The sequence below is a fragment of the Moschus berezovskii genome, chromosome 6, assembly GCF_049115385.1.
Source record: "Moschus berezovskii isolate FMDL1 chromosome 6, NW_MosBer_1.0, whole genome shotgun sequence".
In the NCBI taxonomy this organism is placed as follows: Eukaryota; Metazoa; Chordata; class Mammalia; order Artiodactyla; family Moschidae; genus Moschus; species Moschus berezovskii.
Genome location: NC_142465.1, coordinates 36,114,028 through 36,128,934, shown reverse-complemented (window position 1 = coordinate 36,128,934; position 14,907 = coordinate 36,114,028). Strand labels below are relative to the sequence as shown.

Sequence of the window (14,907 nt, the reverse complement as noted above, 5' to 3'; positions counted from 1 at the left end):
CTGGAGTTGGTAGCCTATCCCTTCTCCAGCAGATCTTCCCGACCCAGGAATTGAACCAAGGTCTCCTGCATTGCAGATGGATTCTTTACCAATTGAGACATGAGCAAAGCCCCTCATATGACGGAAGCTATGAGAGAGCTATGAAGGTCTCTCTCTGATTATTTTGCAAAGGGCTCCTGTGTAGGAACCTGTACGTCAAGCTCTTTTTTCCCCAACCCCCTCCTCTCTTTTTTTTGGGCAGCTTATTTACATCAAAATCCAAACAAATAGTTAAATATAATTGAAATTCAATTTCCCCAAATGCTCTGTGTCTATAAACATCTTTCTCCTTTAGAGATACATTTTCTATTTCCTGAGCAGAAGCACACAGCTTTCTCTTACCTGCTGGCACACTTCTGTTACCTCAGCACTCGCTGTAGAGCTGTTTTTACCTCCTGGTTCTTGAGGCTGTAGATAAGGGGGTTCAGCAAGGAAGTGATGACACTGTACTGAATGGAGACCACCCGCTCCAACACTGAGCCTGAGGCAGGGCTGGTGTACCTGAACAGAGCCGTCCCATAGAACAGGAGCACCACAGTGAGGTGGGAGGAGCAGGTGGAGAAGGCCTTGCCTTGGCCCTCAGAGGAGTGGATGTTCAGAATAGCAGAAATGATTCTTGAGTAAGAAAAGAGGATTGGGGGAAGTGTCAGCAGCCCTAAGGATGTACATGACACAGCTAGAAGAATCTCGTTGACAGTGGGGTCAGTACAAGACAGAGGGAAGAGTGGAGGTAGCTCACAACTGAAGTGGGGGATGATGTTGGAACCACAGAAATGTAACTTGTGAACGAAGAGACTATTCATCAAGGAAATAGAAAATCCCATTGCCCAAGCTATGCTCACAATCCCAGTGCAGAGAGGTCTGTTCATGACCACAGTGTAGACCAGAGGGTGGCAGATAGCAGCATAGCGGTCGTAGGCCATGGCAGAGAGAAGACAGGCTTCTGTCCCCCCTGAGAGAGTGAAAAAGAAACTCTGGGTGATGCAGCCCCACACTGAGATGCTTTTCTTCTGAGACAAGAAGTTCTGTAGCATTTTGGGCACAGTGACTGAGGAGAAACTGAGATCCAGGAAAGACAGGTGTCCGAGGAAGAAGTACATGGGTGTGTGGAGCTGAGAATCAGCCCTGATGATCAGGATCATCACTGTGTTCCCCACTAAGGTCAGGAGGTAAATCCCCAGGAACAGCACAAAGAGCACGGTCTGGATCTGGGGGTCACTGGACAATCCCAGAAGGACAAACTCAGTAATAATACTGACATTTTCCATGGTTGCCTAGAGATTTGTCCCTCACAAGAAATGAATGTTTCTACACTTGTGAGACATTAATCTGAGTCATTTTCCATGAACAAGAGACTTCTGCTCAAGGAGAGTATACCTCCTCCTGTGCTGTGTGCTAAGCCGCTTTAGTCGTATACCTTCTTGCCTATAGACCAAAATGGGAAACTCAGGATAAGGAAGTGTCTTCTCAGATACTATATTCTCACTTGACCTTGTTTTCTAATTGCAAGCATTATCTGGTCATGATCTTTAATCTTTCACCCTACTTTGTCACTCTTAGTAATAATAATAATTAATAATAATAACTCATGTGCATTTAATAATAACAATGTATCATGCATAGGAAAATCAGGTTCTGGATTCAAAACAAGGGACAGAGCCCAAAAAAACCCTCCCTGGTTAAGGGCTGAGAGGTCCGTGGAAAGTGATTCTTAGAAGAGTGAGATCATAGACTTCCAGTATGCTAGGATGTTGTTATAATGTGTTTTAACCCCTTCATTTTATAAACTAGGTGAATGCAATGCCTAAGGCCTCATAGCAAAGTGAAGTCAAGGTTGGGATTAGGCCAGATGTTTCAATTAGTCTTGCATGCATCCTCATGTACCATACTTGATGGTTTTAAACTGATTGTTAAGATGAGTTTTGTGTGGTTTAGTAGGGAGTTCACCTAAATTATGTCCAGGTATTCCTTGACTCTGATATAGTGCTCCTCCAGTTCTGTGACAGCAGCTATTAAGTGGAAAGAATGCTAGTTTTAGAGTACCAAACTTAGTTTGAGTCTTGGCTCAAACATTCTAATGGTATCATCTGAGAAAAGTTACCCAGTTTCTTGAAACCTTCCCTTTTTCATTTATGAAATTGGGCAAATGAAACATATGCTTTTGAAAACTGTCTAGCCCATGACACACTGCACAAAATGTGTGTATGAGCAAAGATTGACACAGAATATTGAAAAATAGTAGTGATTTCTTTATTGGTTAGTAGGCTTATGGGCATTCATTTCTTTTGAACAGTTTCTCTAATGTTGTAAAATTATTTTTCCATTGAACATTTCTGTTCTTTTAAATATATAAAGAAAAGATTTGGAGACTTTCAGGAAACTCTCAGCTTAGCTCTGCTTTCTTCAGAGAGAAATACTGAATTGCAGTGAGAGAAAGCTCCTGGGCAAAGGAAGCTGAACCTCTAAAGTGCGAATTGTTTTGTGGTTTCTTCCCCATCACCACTGGGCATCTCAGTAGTTTGATACTACGCAGTACATGTCCCAAGTCCTACTTGGGTATGTGGGACTGAACCCAGTGCCATTTAAAAATATTCCAGGCCCAGAATCTCACAAGGTAGGATTTCATCAAACCAAAGCATCCCATTAGTACCAACTTTTGAAAACCCTGCAACCCAGGGATTCCTTGGCCAGAATGAAGTTGTCTTTCTCACTATATTCTCCACCCTTCTCATTTTCAGTCCTCCAGGAAATCTCCTCCTTACTCTTCATCTGGCTTTTCATCCAGTAAAAACATTCCCATTTAAAATAAAAGCCTAAATTCTGGGGGAGGGAGGGGTCCCAGAACTTGATACATAAAGGAACAAACAGGAAGACTCCAAATGGACAAAGGGCAGAAGGCTCAATCTTCCAGCGCAGCCATTACCTGAATGGAGGTAGCAGTGTCTGACTTTGAGAAAGATACTCCCCTAATCTGGATCTAATTTCCTTCTGTGGAAACAGGAGGGACTTGGACCAGATACCTGTACAGCTCTCACATGTTACATATAACTGCACCTTTAAGTCTCTCACCTGCCTTACTAAGCACGACTGCTCAGGGTTTGCTGTGTCTTTCAAATTTCCAGCCAGACTGCTTGCCACAGGACACTGTTGCTGGAAGGAGACTTGACTCCAGCAGTTTGAGATGAGAGGTTTCAGTCAGGTCCCAGGAAAGGTGGACTTTGTTTCCCAGCCAATTATATGGCCAGAGACAGATAGAGACAGGCAGTGGTTAAGAGCCAAAATGTTCAGGTGTGGGTCTCTTTGGAGAGGGGTCTCTTAAGACAGGCTTTTCTCTTGTTTTCTCTTTGTACTCCCTCAGTCCCAGAGAGAGCTCCTGGATAGTTTGTGTGACTTGTGTTTCCTCTTTCGTCAGAGTCCTGGGATCTTGTGCCAGGTGGGCCTTGGGGAGGAATTGTGAGAAGATGCTCCAGAGTCAGGAATTGTCCACTGCCCATGGGAGAGGTAGCATTAGCTAGAGCCAGAAGGGCCACTGGTCCTGGGACTGAATGGTTACTGTCATGGCTGTTTCCAAGAGTATCTGGTTGAGGGCACAGGAGTTTAGAAAGCTCCTGGCCACAAATTGCTCTACTAATTAAGAAGCAGGGGGTCCAGAAGTTCTGTAAAGGATTCATCTTGTCTCTGACAGCTCTCTTGGAGTTTGAGCATGAGTATGTGCATGCACACAAACACATATACCCAGGTCTACACTATTTGAAAATGTGTTACTCTTATGAAGCCATTTTCTCCTTTCTAAACCCTTGTTTCCTTAGCAATCAGCTTAAACTCTTGCCTCCTACTTCACGGAGGAAACGTTTCTATGCTTATTTTAATTATGTTGTTTATCTCTTCCTCTGTTAGGCTTTAGTACTGGTTATTACTCATGTTTTTCATTTTTAAAAACGTAGTGAGAACAAAAACAGAAATATAGACCAATGGAACAAGATAGAAAGCCCAGAGATAAATCTATGCATCTAGGGTCGCAAAGAGTCGGACACGACTGAGCGACTGAACTGAACTGAACTGAACTGATTGATGGGCACCTTCTCTTTGACAAACGAAGCAAAAATATACAGTGAAGAAAAGACAGCCTCTTCAGTAAGTGGTGCTGGGAAAGTTGTTCGGCTGCCTGTAAGATAATGAAATTAGAGCACTTCCTAACATTATACACAAAAATAAACTCAAAATGGATTAAAGACCAGAAACTGTAAAACTCTCAGAGGAAAACATAGGTAGAAAACTCTGACATAAATCACAGCAAGATCCTCTATGACTGACCTAGAGTAATGGAAATAAAAACAGAAATAAACAAACGAGACCTAATTAAACTTAAAAACTTTTGCACAACGACGGAAACTATAAACAAGGTGAAAAAGACAACCCTCAGAATGGGAGACAATAAGAGCAAATGAAACTATTGACAAAGGGTTAATTTCCAAAATATACTAGCAGTTCATGTGACTCAATACCAGAAAACAAACAACCCAATCAAAAAGTGGGGAAAAAACCTAAACGGACATTTCTCCAAAGAAGACTTACAGATGGCTAACAAACACATGAAAACATGTTCACCATCACTCATTATTAAAGAAATGCAAATAAAAACTATAATGAAGTATCATCTCACACCAGTCAGAATGACTCTCATTAAAAAGTCTACAAACAATAAGTGCTGGAGAGGGTGTAGAGAAAAGGAAACCCTCTTCACTCTTCATGGGAATGCAAGTTGATATAGCTACTATGAAGAAAGTATGGAGATTCCTTAAAAAACTAGGAATAAAACCATCATACAACTCAGCAATCCCACTACTGGGCATATACCAGTTATGGGCATATACCAATTATGAGGAAACCATAATTGAAAAGGATGCATGCACCCCAATGTTCTTTGCAGCACTGTTTACAATAGCTAGGACATGGAAGCAACTTAGATGTCCACTGACAGATGAATAGATAAAGAAGATGTGGTACATATACACAATAGAATATTACTTAAGTATAAAAAAGAACACATTTGGAGAGAACAAGATGTCAGAGGAGTAGGTAGATGTGGAGTACTTCTCTCTCTACGGATACATCAGGAATACACCTTCAGGCACAGAAGTGCATTCAGAACACCAGCTGATAGCAGACAGGAGTACCTGACCAGGGGAAAAGAATATATAGAACCATGCAAAACTTGGTAGGTTGAAGTAACTAGGGGGAAAAACAGGAGTGTTAGTAGGACTGGACCTGCCCTCCAGCAGTGGGGGAACTGAAGCAGGGGTCCGATCCCCACATTGGGCAATTGTCTGAGTCAGAGGAGGAACATTTAAGGCTTAGAGTGAAACAGCTGATCTGTGGCACCTAAATGGGATGAAAATCAGATAGTCTTTGCCACAGCCATATATACCCTGGACAGGGATGCAGGTCCCCTGGAAGGCTCAGTGGCTGGGAGCTGGAGTTTAGGGATTGTGGAGCAATCCCAGGGTGAGGGTTGCTGATGACTTCGGAGAGACAGATCAAAGGGATGTGAGGGAGGAGATTGTGGTGGGAAATGCCCGTGGAGGAAAGCTAGGCAGTCATGGAAGCAAGGCGATACTGCTGAGTCACACATAGGGGGTGGAGCCATCACCATAGCCTCTCTCCCCCCACATGCCAGCATTGACAGCTGAACAATAGAGAGGCTGGCCATCAAATGTCAGCCTGAACTACAGAGCAGGACTTCACCCAGGGTGCTCCTTTAAGTGACTGATGCCCCAAACTACAGAGTAGGACCCCAGCCAGGGGGGGCCTTTCTATGTGCCTGACGTGATGAACAACAGAGAAGGACCTTAGACAAGGGAGCCCTTTAAGTGCCTGAATGGGCAGAGCTATGGAGAAACTGGCCAAAGAGGCCTTCTGATTGCCAGCTACAAGAGGCTCAAAAGAAGACCCTGATGGGGCCATAACTCCTGTGGCAGAAGCAGTCCATGTCCACACAAACGAAGCAGCTGCACCACCTTCACACTCAACTCTCACTGGGGCAGAGCTCCACAGGCAAAACAATCTTGTGTCAATGCGCCCAGGGTCGCTTAAGTAGTGTCCGACTCTTTGCGATCCTGTAGACTGTGGCCTGCCAGGTTTCTCTGTCAGGGAGGGGGGTTCTCCAGGCAAGAATACTGGAATGTATTGGCCATTACTGGTTGCCATACCCTTCTAGAGCACTGTATTTCCTGCTACCCTAGCTGCCAACTCCCCTGAGTACCTGGTGCTGCCAGAACCCCTGTGACCCAAGCAGCTGCACCACCTCCACACCTGGCCCTCACAGGGTCAAACCCAAGTCCTCCAGGGCAGCTTCAGAAGCAAAGCCCAGTGGACGACCCACATGCAGAGGTGGAAATAAAACCACAATTGAAACCCAGGGGCAATATGGCTAAGGAGGAAGACCTAAAACCTTCCCACCAGCTGTACAAGCTGCAGATTAAATCCACATGATCAACTAGGCAGGCTCTGTGTTTATGGAATATATATAATCTGGATATTGAGACCTCCCACAAAAGAAAATGTACTAGTTCTGATAGCTGTGGATATTGCAGGCAAGAATACACAGGAAAAGGACCAGATTAGAATCTGAGCTGCCCCCACATCAGGTCCAGAGATCAGCACAGTGTTGGAAGGCATCCTAGGAAGATGAGATGGACTGTGACTCCCAGTGAGGGAAAGGACTGTGACAACAGTGACTCAAGAAAACCATTTATTATTCTTATGTTTTGACTTGTTCTGTAGATTCTTTTGAAATTTATTTTTTTATCCCTTTTTGTCCCCCTCTATTCTAATTGTTGATTTTATTGGCACTATGAAGTCCAATTAAGCTTTTGAGCTTTTTTTTCCCTCTCAGCCACATTTTTTATTGTTATAAACCTCTGTCTCTATGTTGGGCTTTTGCAGTTCTGTGGAGTTTTCCTTTTTATTTGTTTTCTCTTTTTTAATTTTTAAGCCTATTATTATTTTTTCTACATTTATTCCTTTGTTTGCTTTTCCTACTGTTCTTTTCCCCTTGCAGTTAATCTTTAATGTATATAAATCTTCTTTATCTACCCCTATTTAACTTTGCAATCTATTCTTTCTTTTTCTTTCTTTCCTTTCGTCTTAACATATGTTAGTTTTATTTCCATTGCTTTATTCCCTAGTTGGCACTTTGCTTTAGTTTTGTTTTACAGTTGGTGCTTTAGTTAGTTTTGTTCTGGTAGATATAATTTTTGGTTTCCTTTGTTCACCAGGTCAATCTATTGTACTTTATTTTTGTTGGACTATTTTGATTTTGCTTATGGGTGTATATGTATATGTGTATATTGTCACACATTTTATAGTTGTTATAAACCTCTGCCTCTACATTGGGCTTTTGCAGTTCTGTGGAGTTTTCCTTTTTTATTTCTTTTATTTTATAATTTAAATTTTTAAAAACCTATTATACTTTTTCTACATCTATTCCTTTATTTGCCTTTCCTACTGTTCTTTTCCCCTTGCAGTTAATCTTTAATATATATAAATCTTCTTTATCTACTTCTGTTTAACTTTGCATATCTATTCTTTCTTTATTTTCTTTCCTCTCAACATAGTTTAGTTTTGTTTTCATTGATTTATTCCCCACTTGGCACCTTGCTTTAGTTTTGTTTTCCGGTTTATGCTTCAGTTAGTCTTGTTCTTAACTGGTAAATACACTTTTGATTTCCTTTTTTCACCAAGTCAATCTACTGTACTTAATTTTTTGGACTCTTTTGACTTTGCTCATACATACATATATGTATATGTGTATATTCCATTATTTTAATTATTATTTGCTGATTTTGTAGCGGCCATTTGCCTGGGATTTATCTTTGGTTTCTTGTTTTTGGATATTTGTTTTAATCTCACTTAATGACTTAAAATACCAATTGTGGAATCTTTGTTCCTGACCAGAGATCAAGCCATGAGCCCTTGGAGTGAGAGTACTGACTCCAAGACCCCAGACTACCAGAGGACTAACCCTCAGTTCAGTTCAGTTGCTCAGTCGTGTCCGACTCTTTGCGACCCCATGAATCATAGCACGCCAGGACTCCCTGTCCATCACCAACTCCTGGAGTTCACTCAAACTCATGTCCATCGAGTTGGTGATGCCATCCAGCCATCTCATTCTCTGTCGTCCCCTTCTCCTCCTGCCCCCAGTCCCTCCCAGCATCAGAGTCTTTTCTAGTGAGTCAGTTCATCGCATGAGGTGGCCAAAGTATTGGAGTTTCAGCTTTAGCATCAGTCCTTCCAATGAACACCCAGGATTGATCTCCTTTAGAATGGACTGGTTGGATCTCCTTGCAGTCCAAGGGACTCTCAAGAGTCTTCTCCAGCACCACAGTTCAAAAGCATCAATTCTTCGGTGATCAGCTTTCTTCACAGTCCAACTCTCACATCCATACATTACCACTGGAAAAACCATAGCCTTGACTAGACGGACCTTGGTTGGCAAAGTAATGCTTTTTAATATGCTATCTAGGTTGGTCATAACTTTCCTTCCAAGGAGCAAGCATCTTTTAATTTCATGGCTGCAATCAGCATCTGCAGTGATTTTGGAGCCCCCAAAAACAAAGTCTGACACTGTTTCCACTGTTTCCCCATCTATTTCCCATGAAGTGATGGGACCAGATGCCATGATCTTTGTTTTCTGAATGTTGAGCTTCAAGCCAACCTTTTCACTCTCCTCTTTCACTTTCATCAAGAGGCTTTTTAGTTCCTCTTCACTTTCTGCCATAAGGGTGGTATCATCTGCATATCTAAGGTTATTGATATTTCTCCCAACAATCTTGATTCCAGCTCCTGCTTCTTCCTCATGATGTACTCTGCATATAAGTTAAATAAGCAGGGTGACAATATACAACCTTGACGTACACCTTTTCCTATTTGGAACCAGTCTGTTGTTCCATGTACAGTTCTGACTGTTGCTTCCTGACCTGCATACAGGTTTCTCAAGAGGCAGGTCAGGTGGTCTGGTATTCCCATCTCTTTCAGAATTTTCCACAGTTTATTGTGATCCACACAGTCAAAGGCTTTGGCATAGTCAATGAAGCAGAAATAGATGTTTTTCTGGAACTCTCTTGCTTTCTTCATGATCCAGCGGATGTTGGCAATTTGATCTCTGGTTCCTCTGCCTTTTCTAAAACCTGCTTGAACATCTGGGAGTTCACGGTTCACATATTGCTGAAGCCTGCCTTTAAACTGGGGTATGGCTGTTGTTTGGGTTGTTAGAAATGAGTACAATGATGAACTGTGAGCTGGTTCTTGAAGCTTCTGCTCAGAAACCATATGGGACTTTGGACATCACTAGCCAAAGCAAGTCATACGGCCACACTTGACTTCAGTAGGGCAGAGGTATCGGGGACCAGCCTCGATATGGCCCAGGGTATCCTCGGGATGAACGGCGTTGGCGTCAGAGAGAGAGAGAAAGAGAGACAGGGGCTGATGATTCCTTGGTTTACGCAGGAAACCAATAAAACCCCAGCACGGGGTTTGCTCTGTTTACGTAGGCCACAGGCGCCCTCTCGAATCACTGGAGGTACCCCACCAGGGCACCCCCTCGAGTGGGTCTTAGAAGCCCAGGCAGATAAGTAAACTCAGAGGGCCCAGTGCTCCAAGGATCTCAACCAGAAAAAGGAGAATAGAGAAAAGGACAGAAAAAGAGAAAGAACGACACGGGGAGACCAAGCTTCAGTGAGCAAGGCCCAAAACTTTATTTTCCAGTGCTGCTTTTATACCCTAAGTTGTGCACATAAAAAATAGAGAAAGAGAGGTATAGAGTCACGCCAAAATCACGCGGGGTCAGCAGTCTTGACCCTTATCAGATCAGGGCTCATTTTTGTATGTCTCGTGATATACAAAAGTTTTAGGTGGTTTACATCATCTTCTGGCCAGGGGGCCTGCTAACAGTTTATGGCCCTCTCTCCTAACAAAGGTTAGTTAGCTAGAAAAAGGCTTATATTCTTTTAAGTTGATTTTCCTAAAGTCAGGTGCTATACACATGACAAGGTTACATTCCTATAAGGTACAGGTGTAGTGAGCTACAAGAAAGGAATTTATTAACTTAAGATCTGATGTGGTTAAATCAAAGGCTACTACTTATATTCTCTATAGGTGATTAATATATTTCCAAGGATACAATAGATAGAGGAAACTTTGCAGCAAGCATTGATTCAACAATGAAATCTTTTTTAGTACTATTCTATTGATTTTAACTTCTTCAACAGATTTCTGTATTTTAGAATATTAGGCTTTCTGTCCTTGCATGGCTGGGAGGCTATAAACAGTCACATTCGTAGTTGTAAGAGCCCGGACAAACTTGTCATGCAAGTTAGAAAGCTATCAGAGGGGCTTGGATTGGAACACTCCTATTAAGCCGAGGAGAACTTTTAACTACAGCTCTGAATTAATGTTTTCAGAGAAAGGTGGTTGGGGGGAAGCCCTGTAAGTATTAGAGGACTTGGTAAGAGGCGTAAGATAGTAAGGCAGTCAGACTCCGGTTTTCTTTGGGGTAGATGCTCAGGTAAGTCCAGGGGGTTCCTCGAGTCCTGATTAGCCTTTGCCTGTCAGGCCTCTTCCCCAGTTGACCTTTGCCACGGGTAGGATTCCCTCGCTGGCTCCCGGCACAGAGGTGTATCATCCTCCCACCAGGCGGCACAGGTAAAACCTGAGGTGCATAGGCTGGGGAGAAATTATGACTCTTCTTACGGAGGGGTTAGCAAGTGATTTGAACAGTGATACAAAACCATGTCGGGAAAGGAATTAATGGTCAGCAAGGAGGTCAAAACCTGCTTTCACCACTTTCTCTTCTTGGTTTATATAAATGCAAATAGTTGAGTTTGTTTGCATTTTTTAATTTAGGTATAGTTGATTTATAGTATTTTATCAGTTTCAGATATACAACACAATGATTCAAATTTTTATAGATTATACTCCATCTAGTTGTTGTAAAATATTGGCTATATTCCTTTGCTATAACAGTCTATCCTTGTACCTTATTAATTTTATGCATAGTAGTTTATAGTCTTAATCTCCTATCCATATCTTGCCCATCTCCCTTTCCTTCTCCCCCCAGGTAACCACTAGTTTCTTCTCTGTATCTGTGAGCCTGTTTCTGTTTTGTTATACTGATTCATTTTTTTTTTTTTAGATTCCACATATAAGTGCTAACATACTGTATTTGTCTTTAATTTATTTCACTAAACATAATATTCTCCAGGCCCATCCAAATTGTTCCAAATGGCAAAATTTCATTTTTATGGCTGAATAGTACTCCATTGTAATATGTGTGTGTGTGTGTGTACACACACACATACATGCCACATCTTTATCCATTCATCTGTTGGTTGTTTCTGTATCTTGCTATTGTAAATAATGCTGCTGTGAACGTTGGGGTGCATGTATCTCTTGAAATTAGTGTTTTATTTTCTTTCAGTATATAACCAGGAGTGGAATTGCTGAATCATATGTTCTACTTCTAGTTTTTTGAGGAAACGCCATTCTGTTTTCCATGGTGGCTATACAAATTTATACTCCCACCAATAGTATAAAGGGTTCCCTTACTCCACTTCCTCACCAAAATTTGTTTTTCACGATTTTTAAATTTTTATTTTTGGTTTTGCTGGCTCTTTGTTGCTGCACACAGGCTTTCTGTCGTTGCTGTGAGTGGAAGCTCCTCTGTAGTTGTTGTGCATGGGGTTTTCATTGTGGTGGCTTCTCTTGTTGCCAAGCACAGGCTCTAGGCATATGGGCTCAGTAGTTGTGGCTCACAGGCTTAGTCGCTCTGCAGTATGTCGGATCCTCCTGGACCAGTGGTTAAACCGGTGTCCCCTGCATTGCAAGGTGTATTCTTAAGCAGTGGACCACTGGGGAAACCCTATTTGTGGCCTTTTTGATGATAGTTTGTCTCACAGATGTAAGGGGATATCTCATTGATTTGCATTTCTTTGATGATTAACAATGTTGAGCATTTTTTCAAGTGCTTGTTGGCCATCTGTACATCTTCTTTGGAAAATATCTATTCAGGTCTTCTGCTGATATTTTAAACTTTTGTTTTTGATATAGAGTTGTATGAGCTATTTATGTATTTTGGATATTAACCCTTTATTGGTCATATAATTTTCAAACATATTCTCCCATTCACTAGGTTGTCTTTTTTATTATGTTGATGGCTTCCTTTACTTTGCAAAAGCTTTTAACTAGGTCCCATTTGTTTACTTTTGTTTTTGTTTCTTTTGCCTTAGGAGACAGATCCAAAAAACAACTGCTGTGTTTTATGTCAAAGAGTGTTCTGCCCAAGGTTTGGTTCTTATGGTTTCCAATCTTACATTTAGGCCTTTAATACATTCTCAGTTTCCTTTTGTTTCTGGCATGAGAAATATATTCTAATTTCATTCTTTTACATGTATCTGACTGGTTTTCTCAAACCACCTATTGAAGAGACTGTCTTTTCCCCATTGTTTATTCTTGCCTCCATTGTTCTTGACTGCTGTTATTTTTTCCCATTCTGGGGGTTGTCTTTTCACCTTATTTATAGTTTGCTGTGCAAGTTTAATTAAACTTTTAAGTTTAAATAAGTCCCACTTGCTTATTTTTGTTTTTATTTCCATTACTCTAGGAGGTCAGTCATAGAGGATATAGCTGTGATTTATGTCACTGAGTGTTCTGCTTATGTTTTCCTCTAAAAGTTTTATAGTTTCTGGTCTTATGTTTGGGTCTTTAATCCATCATCTCTTTTTTAATGAGTTTGTTTTTGAAGTATAATTGACCTACAACACTATGTCAGTTCCTGTTACACAACATAGTGATTCAATATTTCAATACATTCTAAATGATGAGCACGAGTCTAGTTGTTATCTGTCACCATACAAAGATATTACATAATTATTGACTATATTCCACACACTGTACATTTTATTACCCATGACTCATTTATTTTGTATCGGAAAGTTTGTACCTCTCCTATTTCTATCCTCCCTTATCCCCCTATCATCTGGAAACCACCTAGTTTTTCTCTAGGAACTCTGTTTCTCTTTGGTTATGTTTGTTCATTTATTTTGTGTTAGGCACCACATATAAATGAAATCATATAATATTTATCATTCTCTGACTTTTTAATTTGACATGTACCTTGTAAGTCCATCTCTGTTGCTACATATGACAAGATTTCATTCTATTTTATGGATGAGTAATATTCCATTGTATGTGACATATGTCTTCTTTATTCATCTATTGATGGGCACTTAGGTTGCTTTCATATTTTGACTATTGTAAAGAATGTTGTAATCAACATATAGGTGCACATATTTTTGAATTAGTATTTTCATTTTCTCCCAATAAATACCTGGAAGTGGAATTGCTAGATTGTATGGCATTTCTATTTTTTCATTTTTTGAGGAATCTCCATACAGTTTTCCATAGTAGCTATACCAATTTACATTCCCACCAACAGTACACAAGAGTTTCCTTTTCTACACAGCCTTGCCAACACTTATTTCTTGTCTTTTTGAAAACAGCCATTCTGACAGGTGTGATATCTCATTTTGGTTTTGATTTGCATTTCCCTAATGATTAGTGACATTAAAAATTTTTATGTGCCTTTTAGTCATCTGTTTTTTTTTTTTAAATGAATATTCACGTCCTCTCTCCTTTTAAAAAATCAGAGTTTTTTTAATGTTCAGTGTATGAGTTCTTTTCATATTTTGGATATTAACCCCTCATCAGATATCATTTGCAAATATCTTCTGTTGAAAAGCAGCCTTTTTGTTTGTTGGTAGTTTCCTTGGTGTGAAAAAGCCTTTTATTTGTTTATTTTAGCTTTTGTTTCCCTTGCCTGAGGAGACAGATTAAAAAATTGCATTGCTAAGAACTATATCATAGAATATACAGCCTATGTTTCATTCTAGGAGTTTTATGGTGTCAAATCTTACTCTGATGTCTTTAATCCATTTTGAATTTATTTTTGTATATGTTATAATAAAATAGTCCAATTTGATTCATTTACATGTAGCTGCCCAGGTTTCTTAACAGGATTTATTGAAGAGGCTGCCTTTTCTCCATTGTATATTCTTGTCTTATTTGTCATAAATTAATTACCTTTATAAGCAAAGGTTCATTTCTGGACCCTCTATTCTGTTCATTGAGCTATGTGTCTATTTTTGTGCCAGTACCATACTGTTTTGATTACTGTAGCTTTGTGGTATAGTTTGAAATCAGGGAGCATGATACCTACATTTTATTTTGTTAATAACATTATTTTGGCTATTCTTTTGTGTTTTGATACAAATTTTAGGATTATTTGTGCTAGTTCTGTGAAAAATGCCAGTGGTATTTTGATAAGGATTGCGTTGAATTTGTAGATTGCCTTGGATTGTTCAGCTATCTTAACAAAATTAATTCTTCAAGTCCATGAGCATGGTATAACTTTCCATTTGTTTGTATCATCTTCAGTTACTTTTATCAGTGTCATAGTTTTCTCTTTACAGGTCTTTTACCTGCTTAGATAGATTTATTCCCAGGCATTTTATTCTTTTTGATATAATTATGAATGGAAATGGTTTCTTAATTTCTCTTTCTGATAGTTGATTGTTAGTGTATAGAAATGCAATAGATTCCTGTGTGTTAATTTTGTATCTTGCACCTTTACTGAATTCATTTATGAGTTCTAGTATTTTTTGGTGGTATCTTTAGGATTTTCTCAGTATTGTATCATGCCATCCACAAATAGTGGCAGTTTTACTTCTTCTTTTCCAATTTGGATTCTTTTTATTTCTTTCTCTTGTCTGACTGTTGTGGCTAGGATTTCTAATACTACATTGAATAAAAGTA

General features: G+C 40.1%; 1 pseudogene; it reads right to left on the bottom strand.

The window, feature by feature from the left end:
* Positions 1-345: 345 nt before the first annotated feature.
* Positions 346-1,307, bottom strand: LOC129536235 (olfactory receptor 5BS1-like; annotated as a pseudogene).
* Positions 1,308-14,907: the final 13,600 nt, after the last annotated feature.